This window comes from Tauraco erythrolophus, chromosome 3, assembly GCF_009769465.1.
Source record: "Tauraco erythrolophus isolate bTauEry1 chromosome 3, bTauEry1.pri, whole genome shotgun sequence".
Classification (NCBI taxonomy): Eukaryota; Metazoa; Chordata; class Aves; order Musophagiformes; family Musophagidae; genus Tauraco; species Tauraco erythrolophus.
This window is the reverse complement of record NC_141467.1, coordinates 33,315,382-33,342,046: the sequence shown is the minus strand read 5'-3', so window position 1 is coordinate 33,342,046 and position 26,665 is coordinate 33,315,382.

Below are 26,665 nucleotides of genomic sequence, written 5' to 3'. Positions count from 1 at the left end.
ATAGTTTGTAAATCAGCTGCACTATTAATTATTTTGTATCTAATTGGAATTACTGTTATTTAGACTGTAGAAAAGCTTGGGGCAACAGGCTATATGTACCTTTTAAGCAGACAATTGCACCTCCCGTCTTTCTGCTGCATGCAGCAATTGTACTAACCATATTGACCCAGGACTGTTGGAAAGGCTGACTGCATGTATCATGATTTCTCGATAAATAATGTTTTTGCCTAAGTACCACAGCTTTTTTGATACCGTTTGTTAATTTAACCAGCAGTGCTTGTGTTGTAAAAGTGAAGAAATTTCAGGAGTCAGAGAAAAGTTTAAGTTCTCTCCCTCTTTTTCAGCAAAAAATAAATGAAAGCAGATAAAGCAATTTATTCATTAATTGCAAAATATAGATTTGTTTCCTTACTATATGCAGCAGCAGATACAGCTTCAGTTTAAGTAGGTGGCATTGATGTCATCTGCCATATTTTATCCCAGGATAAAAAGGTATAATTTTATTATTCTTGCCCACTTTCCAGGTGCAGTTCCTCACCTGGATTGTTCCATGGCTGGAATCTTTTTTCCTCTCCTTCACTCAACATGAAACTCTACCCAAGCCTTGAGGAAGCCTTTGCTGAAACAAATACATCAACAGTATATTTTTAAAATCTGGATTTTAGCAACAGAAAAGTTGAAAACTCCTACCTCGTTCCACATATGAAATCTTTGTTCAGCATTGGCTTAGAATAGCTCAATCTAGTTCAAAGAGATTAGCAACAATGGGTTTTCAGTTTTTACGATGTTAATCCGTGATTAATCTAAACATATTTTAATGCTCCTTGAAGCACAGTATTATTTTCCTAATCCCAAATTTGTGTCATTGATCCCATCCTTGCTTATTTTTCCCACAAAAATTCAATTTATACAAGATTGTAGCTGAAGTCTTTACAGTTAAATCTGATAGTACATCATTATTATTTCACTGAATGTAGCCATAACAGTCGATAAGATAGAAAGATAGGCCTTTTACTCTTTCTTGCCCTTCAAATATGACCATTACCCAAAAAAAGTACTGAAAAGTGAAATGTTGATATGATAATTTTTCTGCCTACTTGATCTTGATGAGTATTTACAGACGCAGTAGGTCTGCCATTTTATATTAATGAGAAGAAAAACAGTTAACAAGGGGCCATAAGATGCTAGTTTAAAATTTTGCTTATGAATATGATGTGTCAAAAAGGAGAATATACACAAGTTTTCAGAATGATGCAGAGATTTTATTAGATTTTGAATTATACGAGGATATTTCTATGAACACTATTTTTAAATATTTTTCCTTTCTTTAAGGTGAATAATGGAACCTATTTGCTATTTCCAAGTAGACCTCGGTATCTGGAACAGTAATGGATAATTAAAAGAGTGTGATAGTCACCAAATATGCCTTCAGGCACTTAATGGCTCTAGAAATAAAATGGTTTCTCACAATTATTTAAACAATTAAGACCTATATTATATAGCAAAGGTAGGTTAATGCTAAGGCTTGACTCATGGCTCCTGTTTAAAATTTAAAACCTGAAATAGATTTGTTAAGCATCTCCCATGGCTGATGCTGCATAACATCTACAACACTCACCAAAACCATTGCAAAGGTCAGGACACAGGCAATATTTAGCCTTTGTTTCTAATGTACTAGGTTGTGAACAAAGTTGACGCCATGAAAACAGCTGAAAGTTTTAGAGAATTCCCTGTGCATTAAAGTTTCAATAGCCCTTAGTGAAAACTAATCATGATCTTAATTGTTAATTTTCCTACTTCCAGACTGCACTCCTTTGTCACAAGTAATCTTTATTACTGCTAAAGAGTTTTTGCTGCCCAACAACATTTAAGGAACCCAAAACATTTTTTTTAACCTTTCTATATAAATATAACACCCATCCCATTCACCCCTGCTCCTCCAATGACTGTACAGGTTATTTTAGCAGACAGGGTGTTTCTGCAAAGTACCATCCTCTTCAGATTGAGTATAGCTGTGCCACTTTTAGCCCCAGATAGCTCTCCATAGAATCATAGAATCATAGAATGGTTAGGGTTGGAAGGGACCTTAAAGATCATCTAGATCCAAGCCCCCTGCCATGGGCAGGGACACCCTCCACTACATCGGGTTGCTCAAAACCTCGTTCAACCTGGGCTTGAACATTTCCAGGGATGGGGCGGCCACAACTCCTCAGGACAACCTGTTCCAGTGCCTCACCACCCTCAGAGTGAAGAATTTCTTCCTTAGATTTAATCTAAGTCTACCCTCTTTCAGTTTAAAGCCATTGCCCCTTGTCCTGTCACTGCAGACCCTTGAAAAAAGTCTCTCTCCAGCTTTCCTGTAGGCCCCCTTTAGGTACTGGAAGACTGCTATAAGATCTCCCTGGAACCTTCTCTTCTCCAGTCTGAACAACTCCGGTGCCATGGTCAGATGGACCAGACGGAGCTTCTGGCTTCGTGATGACTGTGCACAGGCAGCTGCCCTGGCTGCCCATCCGTTCACCTGTAGCAAGAGGAGACAGCACCGACACAGCCTGTCACAAACTTGCCTCCTACCAGAGTCTGGCATCCACATGACAGAGGTTTGCCCATGGAGGACGTCAGAGTCGTCACACCACAATAAAACATCCAGTGCCACAGAAGTCAGGCCAGCTGATAGGCAAAGATCAAACGCTGTCTAAATGCAGAAATACCTGTTCTCTCACACTGGTGGGAACTATTAGCTTTCCCAGTGACTTGCCACACTGAGGTGAACAAGGACACCTCCATGGTTGCCTGTTGCTCATGAGCAGCCACCGTGAGGTGATTGAGGGCACCTCTGTGCTTGCCCTTTGCTCATGGGCAAAGTTATGGCCCCTTCTGACATTTATTCACTCTCTAGCAACATCTGCACATATTCAGGAAGAGGAATAACCTTGAGGGAGCTGTGATACCCTCCCAAGGCTAGCAGCAGTTGTGAGGAGGCTCTGGGCTCTCTGTTCCCTGCAGGGCTAGAGGGTGGGAATGCAAACGAAACAGCAATGAGCCAGGCAGAGCCCGGGCAGAGAGGTCTTCTTTCTGTGTATCCAGAGAGGCCATGCTCACTCCCAGTTATCCCAGCAAAGACACCAATCTTCCAATACTCAGAGGAGAAATCCCAGCTGAGCCTTGTTAGACCTAGTCAAATTATATTTGAGGGCATAATAGGTTCAGAGGTTTTAGAAATAAAATACATTATTTACAACTAAAAGTATTTATTATTCAAGCCATTCTATTAATGCTAAAAGAATATTTAATGGATTATATATTAAATCCCTTTTTATGAATAGTGAAATGATTCTGATTTCTTTTTTCCTTTCATAAACTCTTTTAAAAGGCATGCTGAGAAATCGCTTATTAAGTTCACATTACAAACGAGATTTCTTTTTTTTCTTCACAGCTCAGAAGTACGCCAAAATAAAAATTAACAAATAATGTTTTCCATACCTTAACACTATTATTCTTCAAGCTTAAAGTAATGTCTATAGAAATCAAAGCTAAAAATGTGTTTAATATTTGATCACTACAGTCAAAGTTCACATCTTGTATGGCCGTTGAGAATGTAAAAATCTATCTCACTGTTTTGTCAGCTGTAAATGCAAGCTTAAGATTTGCCAATATCATGAGTTTCAGAAAAATGTTAATAAATATTTGAATGATCAAATCTTTCCCAAGTCAAAAAGAAAGAGTAGCAACTATTTCACGTATCAACAGAAACTTGTAGGAGATTGTAAATCACTGAAGTGCAAAACAGAAATAGAGTGCAATACTCCTAAATCATATGCAGGATGCGAAGGAAGAAGAAGAAGTTGCAGGGTCCTCTCCTTTTAAAGCTGCTGTGCAGAAGCGAACTGTAATGAGCCTCTGACGGGCAGTGTGATGACTGGCAGAAGGATGGCGCCTACCAGCATCATCCATAGTTTACAGAACATGAGAGTGTGGGCAGCAGAAAGCAGTAATTCCTGCCAGTAGGAATGGCTAGTATCCTTAGGGCCTACCGATAGCGTCAAAGAGCCCAAATTTGAAGTCTGTTCCTATAAATGCTCTAAAGAGTCCTATAAATTTACATTTCTCATGTAACTTTCTCCATATTTCTTCTCTTGACAAGAACAGCAATTATGAATTAGAGTCTCATTTTCTGCAAATACTCTCTATATTGTATTTCTGCTATTCAACACAGGTCTTAGAATATCAATAAAATGTAAATGCATGGAGTAAAAATGCTGCTTTTATCAGCTGTATTTGTTGTCTCTTCAGAAAAATGGAACTCAACTATTTTCAGGAAAATTGACTTCCACCAAGCCAGGATGATTGCTAGGAACTCCTGTTCTGTCCTTTGATTCCATGTGCACAAGGTTCAGGGTAGCACCACCAGGATAATCTCTCTGATCCTTGCATTTTCCATGCAACGTGGAAAATCATTCCCATTAAAAAAAAAAAAAAAAAACTTTTAAAACTGTGACCGCAATATTTTCCTAGATCTATATACTGCAGCATCTTTTTATTTGCTTGTTTGTTTTCATATTCTCTTACCACACTTGTTTTCTTATGTTTTAATTTGTTTAGCTGCGCTCAGCACTTTCACTTTTCATCCTGCGTCCTTTTTGGTTTGATGTCTGAAATGTTTGCAACTGTCATCTCTTTGGAATATCTTTTCTTCTGAAATAGACAGGATGCAGCATGTCCAAGTGGAACTAAATTTTATTAAATTTATTATATATGTAATATAGGAATAAGATCTCTTTTCTCTTGCAATGAATAGTGCTAATTGTTGGATTATTCCAAGAATCATTTTATTAAAAATTCTCAACCTGATTGAAAGCAACGGTATAAGTATTTAACAAGTTTGTTTTCTGTTTATTCTGTAAGTACTGCTTATTATGTTTTTTTAAAGAGGGCAGAAGGGCTGGGTAGGAGGCAGGAAAGTGATTTATCCTGATTGCTGTACTCTGGGGACCCTCCAGAGGGAGGAGAACTGCACCCTTCCTGCACATGTCCAGCACAAAATACTTGTACTGCAGGAGCAGAAGGGGGGACATGACATGGGAGTCTGCAGAAGGAAGAAAGATTTGGTGCAAGGAGGTGACCTGTGTGTGGAGGGGAGCAGACATCCCTCTGGCATGATGGAAAGGAAAAACCTTTCCTAAGCAAGGGGTTTAGGCAAACTAAGGACCATTGACTGTTTCTCTTCTGAAAGGCAAATGAGAGACCTTGCCCTGTAAGGATACAATGGGCAGGAGAGGTGAATTCAAAGATTTGTTTTCAAAACTTCTTACTTAATATGAGTCAACCGGCACATCAGTGATCTCTCTGTACAAAGAATTATCTTGTTCTAGTTAAGCAGTTTTGATCTCCTGATAAAACCTGTCTTTAGAGTCAGGGAGATATTTAGTGCCCCTGGACACACTCATTGAGAAAAGGCAGAGCTTTCCCACACTCTGGCCAGTGCAACCTTGGGCTCCTGCAATTCTGTGTTTATTCTCGGCAAATGGTTTGCCTGCAATTAAACATGGATATTATTTTGCACCTTACACACTTCTCAATAAACAAAAAAAGTTGGATGACAGCACCTGACAGGTCTGTGACAATTTTTATGGCTTGTGCTATATCACAGCTTGCGGAGAAAAACCTGAGGTGAAAGATATACTCAAGTCTGATACATTGTTATTTGCCAAAGGGTATGGTTTTTATACTTTTATGCATGTTTAGAGCACAAAGGATGGCTGTTGTTCAGCACCATTTAGACTGTCAAAGCACTTAGATTTCCTAGTCTACCCACCTGCATAAAACCAGCCATACAAATGTGTCTGATGTTATTTGCATCAGACCCCAAATTACATAATGTTATTTGCTCCAGATGTGAAAATTCTGACTGAACTGGAGGTTAGACTGGAGAAAGACACAGGATTCCACCCCCTTCCTAAACGCTCTTTGTGAGTAACTAGTTACAGGTGTGCTAGGAAGACCTGTTCATAGGGAGGAAGCAGCTACGGGCAAACATAGTCATATTTTGAGTTCTAGTTTGTTTCTGCTTATATTAAAGTACATCATATTACTGGGTTGCTCCAAAGTTGACCAAGTTATCCAGTTCAAACTGAGTGATTTAGCTTGATTTACCAAGCCACAAGTCTCAGTATCATCTGCAAATTTTATATATACATCTTACATCCTTTTCTTGATATATTTTCTTCCAGAAAGTCAATTGAATCGCATGGGCCACACAGCGCTGCAGAATCAACCTGCAGTTTATAGTCTTTCACACTTCCATACATATATATCAAAAAACAAACTTTTAATCTGCAGAATACATGTTTTCACATTTTAACTGCACTTAGTAGCAAGTTCTTATCGAAAACATTGTGCAACTATTAAGTCTGAAGTCACCTTGCTAACAGCCAGCTACACTGCATCAATGCAGTTGCTTTTATCAGCTGTATTTGTTATCTCTTCAGAAAAATGGAACTCAACTATTTTCAGGAAAATTTACTTCCACCAAGCCAGGATGACTGCTAGCAAGTCCTGTTCTGTCCTTTGATTCCATGTGCACAAGGTTCAGGGTAGCACCACCAGGATAATCTCTCTGATCCTTGGCCTCAGTGACCCTTCCTTAGGGCAGTGTGGGACTAGATGCATTGTTCTCATGGCCACCATACCCTCAGGAATCTCTCAGATATCTCCTCATCATACCACTGTGCAGCTGGAGAGCACTCTGCCTCATGTATATGTTGGACAACCAGCATTAAGGACATCTGGTAGGTTTTAGCACACACTGTAGTATATTCGCAGCTTTTGTTCCGCATCTTCTCAGTGAACTCACTGTAATAACTTCAGGATAAGAAAGACTGTGAAAGGGAAGGCAGTGGGCAGTAGGTTAGTCTTGAAATCACTGTGTGGGAACTGTGAAAATTTGGATGTCACTGATTCATGTTTCCATTATATTGAGTATCATTTTAGCCATTGTCATATTTTGTCCAGGATGACCATCCAACTGACTAGTTAATATTAGCTGGTTTCATATTTTTAAGCTGCTGTTACTTATTTTCAGACCTTGGTATCAACTTTTCATCCTCTCTCTTTTCCTTAAAGCAATTGGCAATAGATACTGCAATGATACCGAGGGTTCAGAGCTTTTAATTTTCTTATTTATTTTCACTAATATTCATTCTGATTGCTTATTTTCCTTATTTAATTCTCTCTTTCCTTATTTACAGAGTTCTTTTTTGGTCATGAAACATAATGTTCTTAAATTTCACTTCCTCTTTCACAGTTTGTAAACACCTCTTTTGTTTAAATGTCTAGATATTATGTACTGATATTAATACTGGATGATTTTATTTTGAGGTAAAACTAACTCAACCGTATCTAAATTACTTTTAATACAGGAGCTATCATATTAATGGTTCCTTTAGTCTTATTCATTGCCCTCTGCATAAAGTAATTGCAGAAAACTTTTTTGAAGTCTAGCAAGAAAGAAATAACATGCCAATATTTGCTAGTACATGCTACTTCTAATATAGGCTGCTCAGTGCAGAAAGTGTATGTAATGGGTGATGGAATGTCATTTGATTCTGCATTTCTGAGGTTTTTCAAGCTGCAAGTTGAGTCTTTTGTCCTTTCTGACTGTTGGCACGAAGAAGATGTATACATACAATTTCCTGTGTTTTTTCATAAAACATGTCAGAACAGGGAATGATCAGTATAAAGTTGCCCAGCCAATTTCAGCACATCTTGGACAAAATATTTTCCAGTCAGTGCACTGAAGTGATGTTTAGGGCTTCTCTTGTTTGTTACTCTACACATGTGGATATACATAAGTTTGTTTGTATCTGTGCACATTTGTGGTTACCAGTAGGTATCTGTTTCTCTGCTATGACAGGATGCTTTGATACAACATTTTTCATAACTTGGATGAGTCAATGCTGTATTAATCAGAGCCAAAAAGCATATCCTTTCTTTGAAAGATACTTTCATCTATATTATTTTTTCTGTGGTTTTCATTTAAATATATGAGTTTTCCTCAAATCTTTTTCTATTCTTGAGAAGTGTCTTAACACCGAAGAGATATTTTCTGTTCCTCAAACTTAGGATGCATTCAAAATAGTAACTTAATTATAGAATCATAGAATCGTCTGGTTGGAAGAGACCTTCAAGATCATCGAGTCCAACCATTCACCCTGCACTGTCAGGGTCCCTAAACCATGTTGCTCAACACCAAATCCACACGTTTTTTAAACACCTCCAGGGATGGGGACTCCACCACCTCTCTGGGCAGCCTGTTCCAATATTTCACAACCCTCTCTGTAAAGAAATTTTTCCTGATATCTAACCTAAATTTCCCCTGGCGCAACTTGAGGCCATTCCCTCTCGTCCTGTCATTCATAACGTGGGAGAAGAGACTGACCCCCATCTCCCTACAACTTCCTTTCAGGAAATTGTAGAGAGCGATAAGGGCCCCCCTGAGCCTCCTCTTCTCCAGACTAAACAGTCCCAGCTCCCTCAGCCGCTCCTCATAAGACAAGTTCTCTAAACCCTTTACTAGTTTTAATGTTAGTGCTTATCATTTCAGTGGATTCATTTGTTCAACAAGTACTAATTTAACTGCTATCAGTATGTTCCAAGAAAATGTTTCTAATAATCAGATATAATTGTTTCTAAATAACCTGACATTTTAAAAACATGCACATGTCTAGTCTTACAAAGGAATTACAAATGCATTATAAATGCTACTAGAAAATACTTTTCTATAGATTTGTACTACTTTTTTCACTCCTAAACATTCTGTGGACTGTTTTCAGCAATATTTACTGAGAATGTCTGTTCTTTTTCTACTGAAATCATGTAAAGCTCTAATTTTAGGAGCTGCATTTGACTATGTCAGATTAGTATTAAGACCAAGCAGTGCATGACCAGCATTCTGAAAGACACTGATAATAGTGGCTCTAGTGTAATATACACATCAAGTGATGTCCAAACATAGTCATTCACAAAATCTCATGTTTATGATTTGGTTATTGTGTGTTTATGATTTGGTTATTGTGTTCACATTATAGTTACAAGTCCATCACAACAAGGTAAGGTTTGTAGAGAGTGAGAGATCTCCTCTTTCATTCAGCCAATTTATCAACCAGAGGATGCTATTGTGGACTTGGAAGTGCTGGTGGATGAGAAGCTCAACATGAGCCGGCAATGTGTGCTGGCAGCCCAGAAAGCAAATCGTATCCTGGGCTGTATCAAAAGGAGTGTGGCCAGCAGGTCGAGGGAGGTGATTCTGCCCCTCTACTCAGCTTTCGTGAGACCCCACCTGGAATACTGTCTTCAGCTCTGGAGTCCCCAACACAAGAAGGACATGGAGCTACTGGAACGAGTCCAGAGGAGGGCCACGAAGATGATCAGAGGGCTGGAGCACCTCTGCTATGAAGACAGGCTGAGAGAGTTGGGGCTGTTCAGCCTGGAGAAGAGAAGGCTCTGGGGTGATCTTACAGCAGCTTTCCAGTACCTAAAGGGGGCCTACAGGAAAGCTGGAGAGGGACTTTTTACAAGGGCATGTAGTGATAGGACAAGGGGCAATGGATTCAAACTGAAAGAGGGCAGATTTAGGTTAGATATAAGAAAGAAATTCTTTACATTGAGGGTGGTGAGGTACTGGAACAGGTTGTCCAGAGAAATTGTGGATGCCCCATCCCTGGAAGTGTTCAAGGCCAGGTTGGATAAGGCTTTGGGCACACTGGTGTAGTGGAGGATTTCCCTGCCCATGGCAGGGATGTTGGAACTAGATGATCTTTAAGGTCCCTTCCAACCCTAACCATTCTATGATTCTATGATCTTGCTCTACAATTCATTTCCTGTGTTTGCCACAAGTTCTGCTGAACTCAGTGACAATTACACCTGCTAGTCAGGGGACAGGCTGTCTCCATAGTATTTACAAATCATGATGGAAAGAAATGAGTAGTGTTCACTAGAATTACCAGCTCTTATACCTAGACCAGAGCTAAAGCCTTGTCACCAGGAAGTGTAGCTGCTGAGACAATAAAAAGGATGATGCATGAGACTGCAGGGCATTGCAGTACTTTGCAGCCTGTAAGTAATTAAGAAGGATGTTGAACAACATCCACAAGAGATAAATATCTTAAAAACAGAAGATTCAGAAAATTTTCAGCCAAGAATTCCAGAAGAATTAGCTGAAATTCCCTGCTGGTTGATACTCATCTGCAGTACAGCTTGCAATAGCAGAAAGAATTCGGATGCCTAGAGAGCATTAATTTTGTGAAAGCTCTCAATGGAAGGGCAAGCAGATGACCTGCATAACTAAACACCAGCGACCCTGATATTAATCCAGGATAGATTAATGAAAAAGTCATGTAGGATTTACATCACAAAGAATTAAAGGACAAGAATATTAATACTACCATCAGTCATCAGAGTATACTGGAAAGTACACCTTGTCAGAAAACTGATTTGATTCTTTGAGGATAATGGCTCATAGACAGGTTTCAAAAAGTTGGGAATCACCTACAGCAGAAGATGTTTCTAATAAGGTCTGTATTTAGCCTGATGCTAGTCAACATTTTAATCAAATCTGTAGCTGTCCTTGCTCCTAACTGAATGGCAAATGAAATTGAGAGGAGGGCAGCCCAGATAGATACCCTGCCAAACTCTAACACAGTTATGCAACCATCTGCTATCAATACAGGCTGGGGGATGAAGGGATTGAGGGCATCCCTGAGGAGAATGACTTGAGGGTGCTGAAGAATGAAAAGCTCGACATGAGCCAGCAACATGCCCAGAAAGTCAACCGTATCCTGGGCTGCATCCAAAGCAGTGTGGCCAGCAGGTCGAGGGAGGTGATTCTGCCCCTCTACTCTGCTCTTGTGAGACCCCATCTGAAGTACTGCCTTCAGATCTGGAGTCGCCAACAGAAGAAGGACATGGAGCTGTTGGAGTATGTCCAGAGGAGGGCCACGAAGATGATCCAAGGGCTGGAGCACCTCTCCTATGAAGACAGGCTGAGAGAATTGGAGTTGTTCAGCCTGGAGAAGAGAAGGCTTTGGAGAGACCTTCTAGCAGCCTTTAAGTACTTAAAGAGGGCTTATAAAAAAGATGGGGACAAACTTTTTAGCAGGGCCTGTTTCAATAGGACAAGGGGTAATGGTTTTAAACTGAAACAGTGTAGATTTAGAGTAGATAAAAGGAAGACATTTTCTACAATGAGGGTGGTGAAACACTAGAAAGGTTGCCTAGATACAACACATCCCTGGAAACATTCAAGGCCAGGTTGGACGGGGCTCTGAGAAATCTGATCTAGTTGAAGATGTCCCTGCTTATTGAAGCGGCGTTGGTCTAGAAGACCTTTAAATGTCCCTTCCAACCCAAACTATTCTATGATTCTGTGAAAGTCATACATGTAGGAAAAAAGAGTGTTGACCATAGCCACAGGCTAAGGAATTGCATCTAGGGGTAGAAAGAAGTAATAATTAAGGGCATCTAAGTACATAGATGTGTGATGGTAAGCTTCCATTACGGCAACACAGCAAAAGACATGTCTATGATCCTCAGATACACAACAAACAATAAATGAGGCAGAGCCAAGGTGATTGTAGCTACCCCTTAGTACATTGATGAGACTAATACTGGAACTCTTCCTCCAGCTTTGGTGCTTTTATTTCAACAAAGATGTTGAAGGTGCACACAAAATGTCACCTCCTTATTTGAGAGCTCAAAGAAAATGCCTTGCATAGACAGAATATGGAATCTGCTCAGCTTTTAAAAAACAATAGTGAGAGATGGTTTGCTTACAAAACATAAAATATCTACATGGCAAAAAAATAGTGATTATAAAAAGAATTTTAATAAATCAGGAAATACATAACGTAACAAAACAAAACCAAAAAAAAACCCACCCAACAGACGAAAGCTAAGCACAAGGAAATTTAGATAGGGAAATGCTCTAGTTGTTAACTGCAAGAATGATTAATCCCTGGAGCAATGACCAATGGACATGTAATTTCCCCACATCTTAATGTTTTCACATAAAGATCGAAAGCATTTCTCTAAGAGCTACATAAGTCAGATGCTACATATGCACCAATTAATAGCAAATTATTAACCTTGTTAGAGAGGTAGATGTTCATATTATACAAGAGATCAGATCAGATGACCTCCTGATTCCTTCTGTCCTTCAACCCTAAAATTTCATGTAATGAGCTGAACTCCTCTGGTCTGACACAACTTTCACATGTTACTGATGCATGGCTATTTTATGACTCCCTGCTTCTCACAGAAAACCCACTGCTGGAGTCACCATGCATGAATTGCATGCAAATCCTATGCCATTGCCTTTCTCTGAGATGCAAACCATGATGGTCCTGATTTAAGGCAAGATCAAGGTCATTAGGAAATTTATTTAAAATATTTTAATTGCAAATTACTTTCTGTGTTTGCAGTTGTCACTTAATTAGTTCAGAAGATCCAGCACAGCATTATTATTATTTTTATTTTGTATGTAAAAGGGTTGTAATGAACCCCATTTTGTAACCTGCTGGTGAAATAAATATGATTTTGCAGAAGACATTGTAGAATTTGGTACGGGGAAAAGGGGTAGGCATGAAGAATCTCTCTTTAACTCACAGTTAGAACTAATGATGACAGACTGTCAGGAAAGAAATATGAAGGTATATAATTATTGGCTGGCATGCCTCAGGCATCACCCAGGTGTTAACAATACATAAAGGCTGGGCATGCAAGGACTAACCTCCTCCGAAGGTCCTTTGGTATCTATCCCCCAAATATTTTAATAGTGTCATTTGTTTTAAAATATTGCTGGACTTGCAACAATTGGTTATAGCAGAATAGTAACAAGAAGCACACATGCACATAGTCTTTTTTTTCCCCAGATATTCTGAATCCACACCAAAGATAACTCAAGATATTAACTAAATTGTACAAAAATGTAACTTCTGAACACTATGTGCTAAACCAACAAGTGTCCCTAGTAAACTGATGGTGAGCGGTTCCTAGAAGCGATTCTTTTGATTCAGTAGCACAATTCCAATGAGCAAAAATTTACTAACATTACAGAAGATACGCAACGCTTGCTTTCCGTTAGATGAAGACTCATCAACAGGAATTAAAAATCAGATCCTTTAACTGTTTTTAAATTCCAACTTAATTTGAAATTCATTGTTTAAACTTATTAAAAGTTTTAGTTCTCGGAAAGGAAAGCTGAAAGTTTATACTGGAAAATTGTTAATCAATCACCTTACGTGAACAGCCAGTGGTGACACACTGCAGCAATCAGCTTATGGACGTTCCATAGTCTGAAAGCTAATCACTCAGATGATTCAATTTATGCTTACAAACAACAAAGCAATAGCAGAAATCTGGATCCGTTTCTGAGTGATTCATAAGCATGGATGGAAAATATAATCCAAATAACTACCTGACGAGCTCTGACACACACAAACACCCACAGACTGGCATACAGTGCAGAACAGTTCTCGTGGTTGCAAAAGAGTTTCCAGTTATTCTCTGCTTCCCAAACTTAAAACTTTCAAAATCATTTCAGGGCAATAACTTCTGATGCTTTCTCTTCCATCAATGGGTTTGGGGGATTTTTTATTCTTGAGGTGGGTTCTTTAGAAAAGTCTGAAAAAAAGATACACAGACACTTTAAAGTAAAAAGAAGCTTAAAAATATATTAAAAGCAATATGTGAAAAGAAAGTTGTCCCATTTCCTTTAAGGCCTGGAGCCACAAAATTATTTAATTTTAAAATGTCAGTTTAGCAAGAAATTATCTCTCCCTATGCACAGTGGGCTTTCCAGAAATATTTGTTTAAGGGCATGATCCACCTCTCATTCACTTCAGACTGATATTGACTTCAAAGACTTTAGCTGAGCCCCTACAGGTACATTTGGACAGTGGTGAGCTTTACCATGCATAAATCTGCAGTTAAGTACACACAGAAATGCCAAGTCCCACTAATTACTCTACTATGGTCAAGGCAACTTTTCAAATGCTTCAAGAAAGTCAGGAGCCATCCAAAAGCCCCTCCTTTCCTAAGTCTGTCACCTTCTGCAAACAAGACTGTCCTGTGAGCTACAGAGCTAAGCTCTTGAAGATCTCACAGACTTTATTCCTTTTCTTACACTTCTGACTGAACATAATGTTTCTTTGCTTTCTCCACGCATGCTTAATTGAGTTAATTAGAAGTACCTGTGTTGCACCCAAAGAGTCACTGGAGATGTAGCTAAGCTCAACAGGCACTACATATGAGGTGGTCTAGTTTGGGCATTGACAGCAACATAGCCTTGGTGTCACTCTGCACCTGGACCAAATGCTGTCACCTCTTGGTTAGCGGGGATGTACTGCTCCCAGATCTGGAAACGTGATCAGACCCCTGGTCAGTGCTGTCAGAGGAAGCTCAGAACACCACATGCAAAAGACCAGCATTTCAATACAGGATAGCTGGATCATCTCAACAGGTATCCAGAACTGTACATTGCATAGGGAATGTTAGCCATGTCACCCTATGACTCACCAGAAGAGTGGAGATAAGACTCACCTTCCTCATCCCTACATGTGCCAGCTAAAGTTCTACCTCAAGTGTTCTTTTTTTCCCCCACACACCATCTTTAACTCCTGCAGCATAGATGACTTGCTAGATTAAATCTGACATGTGAAAAACAACTTTGCAAGAAAAAATGTCCTAAATGTTCTGCTGATAGAGAAGGATGATGTTCTTCTGTATGCTACTTAACTCTTGAGATCAGATGTTTTATTAAGTTTTGTATTTCAAAAAGAATTAATTCTGTAAATTGATTTGTCACTTCCATTTCCAAATAATGCTCTATTTGAAAATGTAATTCCTGCATATGTCACTAGAAAACAGAGTTTTAGGAAGAACATGTTAATTTATACAAATCTCACATAAACCATACATCAGTTTAAAAGTATTCTCTTTCTTTCAGAGGATTGATGAGTTCTGCTTTCTGAAGGAGCCTTGTCTCATAATAAGAGCCAATTCTAAAGTATATAACATTTGCTGTTGTGATGATCCAATTATGAAACCTCCAACATCCTTAAATATTATTTTTATGCTTCTATTCTTGTATGAACCAAATTTTCTTTAATTCCTTCTGTAGTTGGCTCTATTTGTATTAGCTCTATTCTCTATTTTACATTTTCTACCAAATGTTTTCTTGAAATGCAAAGAGAAGATTTACATAGATTTACTTCTCTATATTCTACTTTGTGACTACCAGAGTTTGCTTTCAAGCACATATTTCACATGTAATTTTGATTGAGAAGCACCACACTCTTAACTGTTAGTATCATTTTATCTCTCTTTTTACTCTGTTTCTTTTTCTTGTTGAATTTTAATGCACACAAGTGCCTTGAAGTAGATTGGTCATTCATTTTCATTCAACATATTAAATTTTTAGCTGCTAGTTTAAGAATCACAGCTCTTACACACGGCTTAACACACCTTCTGTAACTCTCCTTCTTTCCCTTCTCAGATCTGTTCGTGCCACTCATGCCCCCTAAGGCACAGGTGTCTGTTGCAACTCTAATTGCTGTCACTCCCTCATCTATTACTTCATTCTCTCTTTTCTTTTCCCGCTTTGCACCCCAGACAGGGTGTGGAGCATTTCTGTAGCAAAAAAAAATCTTCAGAAATAGTGCTTCTTAGCATTCCTAGAACGGATTGCAAATCTGCAGTGCCAGACTTCATTCACCTACAGCTCAGACCAATTGTCCTACAACACCCCAGCCCTTGACTCTCCACCCCATCACCTCAGTGGCCACAAACGTGCAACTTACTACCACTGAAAATGTGTCCTCCAGCAGTCATACAAGCAAGAGGAGGCAATTACGTTCTCCCAGAGCATGAGCAGTACCAGGAGGAGCTTGTCCTGCAGGTGTTCAGTGCTTCAGATCTAGGGAGAGCTTCTCAGTATGGCTTTCAGCATGTCCCCTACACATATGTTGTAACGCAAGACAGCACAAGCATGCAGTAAACTGCAGTGGTCAAATTAAGAAACTTGCAGCTTTGCATGCCTATAAGGGGTGAGACGGTCTGTGGTACACCAAATCTCTGCAGGTGCTTTCTCTCAGGGCCTGCTAAATTGAACCATTATATAGCTCCCACAGGCAAAGAACACAAAATTGGGCAGTTAGCACAGCTCAGCTGACATGTGTTAACTTGCTAGGCTGAATGTGTAAGATCAAATGTTTCTTATATCTTACAGTACACATCAGATTTACTACGCATCAAAAATTACCATGCATCATCTCAATAATCAAACTGAAAGTTTAAAAAAGAATGAAATCAAAAGGTTTTTGATACAAATTGCCTGTCTATGTGTCTAAAACAGGACAAAAGGAAGCATCCATAGAATATGTTTAAGACCGTGATCTCTGCTGTCTGTGGTGAAGAGTGGCCGAACCAAGTTTTGACAGGTTTATCAGACAATGAGAAAGAGACAGGAGGAATACACATGGTGGCAGCTGCAGCAGCTTAGCACAGCACACTGATGGCACCTACGTGGTGAGGCACATCTTCGTCCTTCAGAAGCCTCTGCAGCCTGGCAGAAACATCAGAAGAATCCAATGAGGTCTCTCCCAGAGAGGAGAGACCTTTTGGTCACTGTCTACCAATGCAGCATCACTACTTAGTAGTCATCTTTCTCAAAGGATGATGCATGTGAAAAATTACTCCTGTTGTTTTCCCACCATAAAAAACTTGGGAGACAACCTGCAAAGTCATTTCAAACCTGAGGCCACTTCAGCAATAGCCCTCTGAGATTTACAGTGCCAGATCAGTAAGGTATGGAGGAGCCAGAAGCACTACTGCTGTGATAGAGTGAACCATCACCCAAGCTAATTTCCCCTGCTTCTCAGATGTTTGCTCCTGGATCATCTTCTCTTTTGTCCCTGTTTATCAGAGGTTGTTTCAAAGATGCTTCACGAATGCTATCTGTGGCAGCCCGATGCCAGCCCTTTGAGGATTTATGAAATAAGGGTCATGATTTCAGTGCCCATTAATAACAAAATGAGCAAATAGCGTAAGACAAAAGCTACCGATTCAAAATTATGTTCATTAATCTTTCTGCATTAATCACCCTGCTGCGTGCTGCACCTTGTAAAGCTTGTATATCTCTTTGTAACTAGCCTCGGATCACTCTGTAGTAGTCCAGACTGGATGGGAAAAAGGCATAAACGACTATGTAAATGCTTTGTAAGCCATTTATTCCATTTGTTAATTTGTCATCATGCTAAGTACCTACAAAACAATGTTTGTCAAATGCCACATGAGTGCAACACATCAATCATGACAAGACGCAGGGCACACAAATATGCTTTACGATGCTGACTTCAGCCCTCTGCTGCTTAGTCTCTGGTTTGTTTGGTTGGTTATTTGTTTGTTTTGTTAATAGGTGTTGACTACAAGGACTTTTTGTTTGTTTGAATTCAGGGCGTGTTTTGGATTGTTGGCAATGGTTTGGGTGAGGTTTTTGGTCATCTCTAAACATTCTGCACCTCTGAAACTTTAGAAAAATAAATCATACTGGTACAAAAATGATCACATGGATTTTTAAAAATAAATAACAGGGGTTTTTTTCAGTTGTGTGCAATCATTTCAGTACAACACCACAATTAAAGTGCTCTATGGAAAGTACATTTTCCAAAATCTCTTTGCTATTAAAGCAATTTATGGTTTTAATATGGAATAGAAAGAACCTGTAAATAATCTTCATACTATTGCAAGGAATGCAATTTTAATACTAATTTTCCAGGATTTTAATTAATTAGGTAGTTTAAATTTTTTTATTTGGTCATTACAGTTTCATACTTTACCTTACATTTTCAGGTGAGAGGTATTTGAAGCCTTAGGGAAACAAGTTGCAACACAATCCTGCTCAAACCACACAGACCAAGTTTCCTGAAGATACACATTTCATTGTCTAGTCTCTACTTACATTCATAATTACCACCAGAATAAACAGGACTTAAATAAAGCTACTGTGGGCTTAAGTCTTTGTCCGTTATAAAAAAGGGGATGAAACTGTCCAGACCTAAGTTGTGGCTGTTGCTATTTTTTTCCTTCCTAATCCTTCTGGCACAGCTTATATTTCTGAAGTTAGCAGGCGTTTAATGACTATGAAATGTGTTTTTCCTTCTTGTACCTCATTCTACGGAAGAAAGGCTCAGATTAGTCTTGCTATGGATTCATCAATGTATTTAATAACTGTTAATTTATGCGTTGCCTTCTAATATTGACATGACAAGGGGAAAAAAATAAACAACCACAACAGAAAAGATATTCAGATCCTGAAACATGGATGGAAAATGCCCAGCTGAGCTTCTCGAGAGAAGGCTCTGGGCAGCGCAGGAGCCACCAGAGTGAGCTGCGATGCTGCAGTGTGCTTACAGCAGGAGCCATCTACCAGGTCCGGTCAGACTGACCAAGCAGCCTAGTTAACCAGCTGTCTACCTTTGCATGGACACGTGTGCAATTGCAGAATGGCTGGATTTCATAACTTCTGTTTCAGTTTAGAGTGTTTGCTAATAGTAATGCAAAACTTAATGTCAAAGTACCTGTTAACTCAGTATCGAGGAAAACTGGGAGGACGTGGTGGTACTTAATGTTGTTCTGACCTATCATCAAGCATCTTATAAATGTTCAGAAAGGGAAGTTTCTTCTAGCTCTGCCCGGCTTTTCTTTCCCACTGCAGGTTGTGTACCTGAACTATTGGTTGCTTCAGGTTCTTTTAGGGATTACGACCCCGATTCCAGGCTCTTCTTAGGACTGTGGAAAGTTACAATTCAGAGAGTTTTAAGAGTTGCATAGGGAACTTCAGAGGTACTGTGAAAAGCCTTAAAAATATGGTTTGCAAATCCAAGTTAAGGTGGTTGTGGGACCCGTCACATGGCATCTCTACAGGAGAGAACAGCACATCAATTCAAATTGCAGACAGAAGCCTTGGGGAAGCAATTGTTCTCCTAAACGATTAAGGACCGAAACATTTTTTTTTGCAGAAGCCTCACAGCAAATGCTAAGCTTGCCAAGAGCACTAGCCAGCAGCTTGTTTTGAGTAGACAGAAGTCATGGCAGGAATTTGCAAGTCTTGCCAAAAGCCTCGTAACTATAAAACTGATAATCAGGTATACCCACAGGTGAGAAAGCATTCTCACAGTGGTTCATAAGAATATTTCTCTGTTCAATTTGCTCTTGATACACAATAGCTAGACTTTTACAGTTAGACAGGGTGTTTTCCCAGCTCGTAACTGGTGCTCTTAATTTCTGTATGGATCCCTTTCCTGTTCAGCTCCATGTGAACAGCCCCTTTTGAACAACATTTGGACAGTTTTGCTTGTGCAGAAAATGCTTCTTAGGAAATGACTGTTTTACTGCCTGGTTCACCAACCTTCAACACCATGTATTATGAATCATAAAATATTAATCTTGAATCTTTAACACCATAAATAAGAATCTTGTTTAAACAAGAACAAACAATCTTTGAACAGGGTTATGCTACTGTGAATGAAATTCCCATTACTTTGATAGTGCCAGGCTTCAAGCCTGGATGCTTTCTTGCTAGTTCTTGAACTTTCAGAAATAAAAGTCACGGCAAAAGAGCATAATTTAATTTTCATTTTCGTGATACAACTGCAGACATTAGGCAAATACATACATTTCAAGTTTACTTCAGGATCTATTCACTGACATTAAATAATTGCATGTTTTAACTAATTGCTCTTTTTATTTAACTAATAACTTGAAATAATTTTAATATTATTCTAATTTTAAGAAGTATTATCACAAAATACCAATATCAAAAAAGAAGTGAAGGGACTTTTTTAGCCTGTGAAATGCATAACAAAGGGAAATGAATTACATTTAAAAGGCATCAGACCTTTAACACCTCTGCTAAGCATCAAATCCAGAGAAATAATAAATAATGCACTATAGCTCATGTTAATTCTAACATTATTCATTCATGAATGAACAGGAATAGGCAGCTAACTCAATAATGGCACTTTTCTAGTGTATCCACAGTAATGTAAAAACTATGTTGGCATTTTGGGTTGGTTTTTTTTCCCATAAAATGCAGGTATTGTAAAACACTGTGCAGGGACCTGGTAGGACTGAGGACACCTAAAATAGTGTGATTTTTTTCAATGAAAGCATGTGGGGCAAAAAGAAGAAAAAGGCTATATTTTCCATAAAGTTTGAATTTGCACAAGAGGCTGTAACAATATCTTTGTATTAGCTCACATTCAAAACCAACAGAGTTTCAAGCAAGTAATATGGACATGACATAAGATGTTTTCAAGCATTTAATAAAGTGAGTGCTGGTGTCATAATTTTTAAATGGATAGGTTACTTTTGCTTTTGTGTTAGAATTGTTATCCATTCTCAGAAGGGTTTATATGTAATGCGATAATTATGAAATCCCAAGGGCTCTTAAGCATTTAGTCACTTGGCTACCTCTTCAAAGTAAGCAGTATTTATATGAAACTGAAAGATCTATTTACTGAGTGGCTTATGGATGATGTTGTACAATGAAATTAAAACATGGGACTCAGAGCATTTAAAAATATTTTTCCTAATTCTTTTTACTGTAATTGTGGGAGGTTTTTCACAGTATGTAATTTTTTTATTTAAAAAGTAATTAATGACAACCTTATAAAGTTAGAAGTCCTTGTTTTATCAACTAGTTATTACAACATAATTCTTTGAACAAGCATAAAACTTCCTTTCTTAGTTACATATTTCCTATGACCAAACGGCTGCTATAAATGGCAGAAATAAAATGCATACACATGAACATACAAAACCACTACTCACGTCACAATACAGTTTCATTCTATTTTCTTTTTTAGGTCCTAGACCTGAATTTCTTGTGTATTCCAAACTACCATTACATTTCTAGGGGGTTTTAAGCACTCAGAACATATATTTGATATGTATGTAAAATATAAATAAAAATTAACAGTGAAAAGAAAAATCTTTGCAGTCTAAATATTTCTACAGCTTAGCTCAATTTCATTTGAAGGACTTAATTAATAGGCTTTCCATTAAGTGATATGCAAAACAGATACTCATTCTTTTCCAGTGTAAGGTTTGCATACAAAACATCTGCATGTCCAAGGTTGGAAAGCAAATCTTGATCTGTAGCTACTCTAAATTTTAATTCAAGACACTCTGAATTATTTTATATATCCATGTTAGTGTCACACAAATGACGAATAGCAAAAATGTGCATTTAGCAAAATTAAGGTGATTATTTCTTAACGTAAAACTGAATTCTCACTTTTGTTGTAGAAAATGCTATTACTGGAAAATGTCATATTACAAGGAGAAAAGTAAGCCCATTTTATGGTAACTTAGTTTGTATCTGAATTTCATTATTGTCGTTTTTAAACACTATGAAAGAGTCTAATATTTCTAAAATAACTGTTTGATTTAATGGCCTAAAACTTGTGAAGTGTCTTATTCAGGTAGAAAGATCAGGCAGATTTTACAGGAAATGGTGTTCCAGTTCCTGGAGAAGTAGAAATTTAACTTAAGCATATCATAAAGCTAATCTTTAGTATAAAACCACTTTCTGTGGCTGTAATTTAACTTTGCAAAAACGAGCAATATAAAACTTTATTCAGACAAGAAAAGTCTTCTCTTTTGTGTTCCAGTGCAGTAAACTGCCCTCAAATATCTTTTGTTATTCCAAAAAGGTTGGGTTTAGTTTTTATTTTTTTACTCAACCTGAGTGCAGTAAAGCTGCATGTGAGAGGAAATGGGGCTTTAGCGTGACAGATGAGTCTGGTGAATACTTTTGTGAAATAATAAAAATAAATATGTCAGCTTGTCATTAAAAGAAATAGGTTGTCATTCTTTGTTTATTTGTCCTGCCTGCAACCCAGGGTTACCTACTGTGTATAAATAGGTTTGCTAGATAACTTGGTTTCCTTTCTCATTGTAAAAAAAAATTTGGAACAATCAACTCATTTATAACACTTGTTAGGTTAAAAATTTGATTTTGTATTGTTTCCCTTAAAATCTGTACATTTTATATAATAGAGGAGAGGCTATTCTAATTCTGGTTTATCCTAATATTTTCTACGGGAAAAGTAAGAACAGTGTACGGTAATAGCTTTAGTGTCAAATGAACTTCATAGCAGAAACAGAAAGAGCCCAAATGAGCACATATATTAAAAATAAAAAAATAAAAAAATAACAAAACCAGAGAAGGGTCGGTGGTCACAAGAGCCACAGAATTGGATACACTGTAGGCTTCTCCTGAAGCCTAATACAAATGTCTCTATTATAACGTACACCTTACAGTGACACTGGTCCCTTTGTTCCTAAATACAGCCTTGTGTAAAGATGGAGCGCTGTAATTAAAGGAAATAACCAAAGTAAATTACTATTTACAGCAAATTGAAGTAATACAGTGCTTATTTTTCAAAATGCGCCTGGCTCAGGGGACTTCATTTAATCATGCTTTCAAATATTTCTGTCACAGACATCTATAGGTTTGATCTGCTAGTAAGAGAGATGTTTTGAGAGCTGGCTCCCTGCCTTGGCTCACGGCAGCCAGGAAAAGTTGATAAACTTAGGACATCTGTTTCAAATTACCACTTTCTCCTACACATGGCCAAGCAGGCAAGACGCCTCACCTGATTTCCAGCGCCAAGACAAAAGAAGGAAAGACAACGAGCCCCCGTAACGAAAGCACTGAAAGGTGTTTATTTTTGGATACTGTGTCCCGACCCTGGGACTCTCTCCCTGATGAGATCGCTGTGTGAAAAGGCACAGTGCAGCTTTCAGGCTGCATCCGTACCTTCTGGTGTGCGAGAAGAAGGTAGATTTTGATGCCTCAGTGACCAGATCTCCTTCCAAGTAGTTTGCTAAATTCCCACTGGCTAGGAACAGCAAAGCTGGAAGTGCACTAGATGGAAACCAGGGGCCACGATAATTGTACAAAGGCCTGCTGAGATTTTCCTAACCGCTTCCCGTGAAAGAAAAGAGTCCCCTAGTAACAGTGGTAAGTCCCACAAGAAGGAACAGTACACTATGTTCACTCAAATATGAATAACACTTATTTTATCACATGAAGTTATAGATCCAGGTGCCCTAATGGAAAGAGGGCTTAAACAAATACATCACTGGGTAAAAAACTTGTCATTTTTTTCCCTCAGATGTGATTTAACTTACAGTCCTCTGTTGTCTCTAACATAGAGGGTGTTTTGTAAGCCGTTAGAATCAGGAAGATTATTTTTTTATTTGGTATCATAACCAATACAAACAGGATTATGTGAATTCCATCTTTTTTGCTTACATAATCTGGGTAAAAAAAGGAAATCAACTTTAAGGGTGATGTGATTGAACATTACAGGTAGTTAAAGGCAGGAGATTACATTGCTGTGACAGGACATTGTGAAAGGAAAACCTGAGGGACAAATTCTGATCTCCCTTACACCTTTCTGTGATTGTGATTGTTTAATTATCCCAAGTTCAGCTATAATACTAAACATAAGGTGATTAATCCCAACAATTGTAAAAAGGTTAAAGCATTCTGGTTTTTTTTTTTACAGTTTTCATTTATAAAGGCTATGTAATATTCTACTATCAAAAAGACAAAATTCCATTGACCACTACCTGACTTCAATCACATTTCCAATGCAGGAAGAAATAATCTGAAAGCCCAGGAGCACAGAAGTAAAAAGCTACCGGAGGTGAAAAGCCGTGCAGACCCAGCTGTGGGGACTGAAGGTGCAGCACTGGTTAACTAGGAAATGCCACAAGTATGAATCGTCTCTCTGCTCACCCAGTGCCAGATTTTGAGACCACTGAGCATTAGACAAAGCAGAACTGCAGCTACTAAGTTAGTCTGTGCTTACTTACAGTGTTGCTCTAAGGTGAAGACTGAACAAAGTATCTTCAGCATGCCTTGTGAGTTCTCAGGCGATTGAGCTTACTGTCACACAGGCAGTGAGGAAAAAAAAAAAATCTGGAGAAGACAGAAAATGCATCATTCTGTGTTCTGTCAGAATAGTCTGAGTGCTCCTGTCTCAGTGAAAGAAAATAAAAACAGTGATGGGATATTTTCTGAGGCAAGAAACCTGCACCTGGATCAGATCAAAGAATCATTTATTCCATCATCATGTTCCTGACAGTATCTGCCTGAGAAAGGCCACGTGTACAGGGTAGGAACGTAAAGAGCAGTAGCATTAAGTCAGACTGCCAGTTGCACCAACAACTCAGAAGCTGGCCTCTGACAATAGTCACTTACCATCAAGCCTGCAGTCAGACTTCCCCTGAACACCCTCTGAGCAGCCGGTGACGGTGACACTTACTTTGAGCCAGAAGCATCTTTGCAATCCACAGCTGTCAGTCTGGTGGGGTTTTGGTTACTCTGAATTTGTTCAATCACTTTCTGAACCCGTCTAAAATGATTCTTTCTTCTCTTATACCCTCCCAGCTTCCAGTACCTGTGAGTTTTTTAAACCATTGTTTTTAATCTGCATTTTTCCATGTAGTACCCCTCAATGGCTCTATCTACCATATATTCTACTCGTCTCCCACTGCTAAAAGTCTGCTCTATAGGTGCTAGTTTCTCTTCTCTCTCAAGCTATACAAATTGTTCTCCTAAAATGTGTTAGTTCTCCCTACAAGTTCTGCATCTGGTTTTGAAAGAGGGTGAGCAAAATGAAAAGTTCAGAGTGAAATTCACCATAGGATCTGCAATTTTGCTTAGCCTCAGCTGTGGAAGGACCTGCAGCCTTGCAGAGCTAGAAGTAAACAAGCATTAACTCACAACTGGAGAAAAAGGTGCCACTAAACCCAGCTCAACCATGAGGTGACTGTGGAGTAAAGCAGTGGTCACACTGTGGGGGTAAGTGTAAGGAGATTATGCCACTGAGAGTTTAAATCTGTTGAGTAGGAGCATGTACCTTTAAAGTAATACATAAATTGGATATTGGAGGTATTATCAGAGTTAGATGACTGGCTGGAAGAGATTATCAGTTATCCTGGATGACTGCAGAGCCACTATCTCATCCCTTAAAAGCACCAGGTCAAGAGTGATGGTGAGATGGTGAGCTAACCACCACCAAGAGGTGTTGGTTAGCTAGCAGGTGGAATGGGAAAGCTCAGGAGCTGGAAGAGCTCGGGAATAAAAGGTCGTGTTCGTTGCACACAGAACGAAGGTGATACCTGAAATTTTAAACAGTTCTGTTTGCTCCCCAGACGTGAAACAGCTTATTTTCACCTCTCTTATCTACACATCTTGGAGGGAAGGGTCAGTTTAAAAACTAGGAAGATCAATTTTCTAATGCTTTCCCTGTCTATAGGCTAGTTGGAAGAAATTAGAAATGATAATCAAAATTCTAGCTAAAAAAAGAAAAAAAAATATTTTGGCTCACATTCGTTTTCAGAACAATGAAGCCATCACATATAAGGCCTCCAGGATCTAAGATCTCTAATTACTGGCAGAGTTCACCAGTCAGTGTATCCTTTAGCATTCTCCTCTCTGAGTCACTTAAAATACTGTGTATGATATACAATACTAAAGGGCGGAGAAGAGAAATCTGTAAAGTATAATTATTTTAAGCATATTTGATTTTGTCTTTGCTTCTTTTTCCTGACCTTTCATTGATCTGGATCCTCTGCTCGTAGATAACTTTACTTTCTAAATCTATGCTTTTCTTTTATTATTCAAAGGCATGTGAACCATGAAAGCAACTTGAAAAAAAATCTCCTTTGGCTACTAAACCAAAATCAAATTATTTTCACCGTTTACAAAGAAAGTTTTACTGCTCAGTTACAAAGCCAGTAAAAAGCTAATTTTAAACTTATGAGATATTGATCATTAAAGTAACATATTCAGGTTTGTGTAATAAGAGCCAGTAGTAGTAATCAGTCTGTAGAATAACTTATTCAGAAGCATTTTCATTCAAGACATTTTTCTCTCTGTTTAAGAACTGTGGAATGATTATGACTGATAAGCCTGCACTTCATACAAAGTGTTAAGCGATTGGAAAGTGGATGAAAATAATTTCCTTTTCAGGGGAACTCAGCGCATGAGGTAACAGTCTGGAAAAAGCTTTTGGAATAGTCCTAAAAACATCTTAAGTTACTGTATGACAAAGCAATATCTGTTCTGGAGCTGTTGTTATTTTTGACAAAAAGGAAAAACATGCTTTGTTTGCAACTTAAAATGAAAGCCATTCAGATTGAAAGTTGGAATTTTGGTATTTGGTACTGGAATTATGTAGTCAGTACTGTAAACCAGGGTTTGAAATGTTATGATCTAAACAAAAGAAAAAACATTAATGTCACATTTTACTTTTCTACAAAGGCAGAAGACTGCTGAAGGACGAAGGCTACAGCAATGAGCCTCTGTGAGAAAAGTCAGTGGAAAAGAAGGAGTAGCAAGAGTTGATTGTTAGCAAATAGGTTTCTAGTAAGAAGCTGGTTCCAGCTGGACATCTCTGTCATAAGAGAGATGATTGAAAAAGGGGTCCAAAAGGCAGTGAAAGCCAGCGGGGGCAAAGGAGAGGTGGAACTGTACTGATGATGGCACAGAAGGGAGACTGGTAACTATGGGAGGGCCCAAGAGGCGATA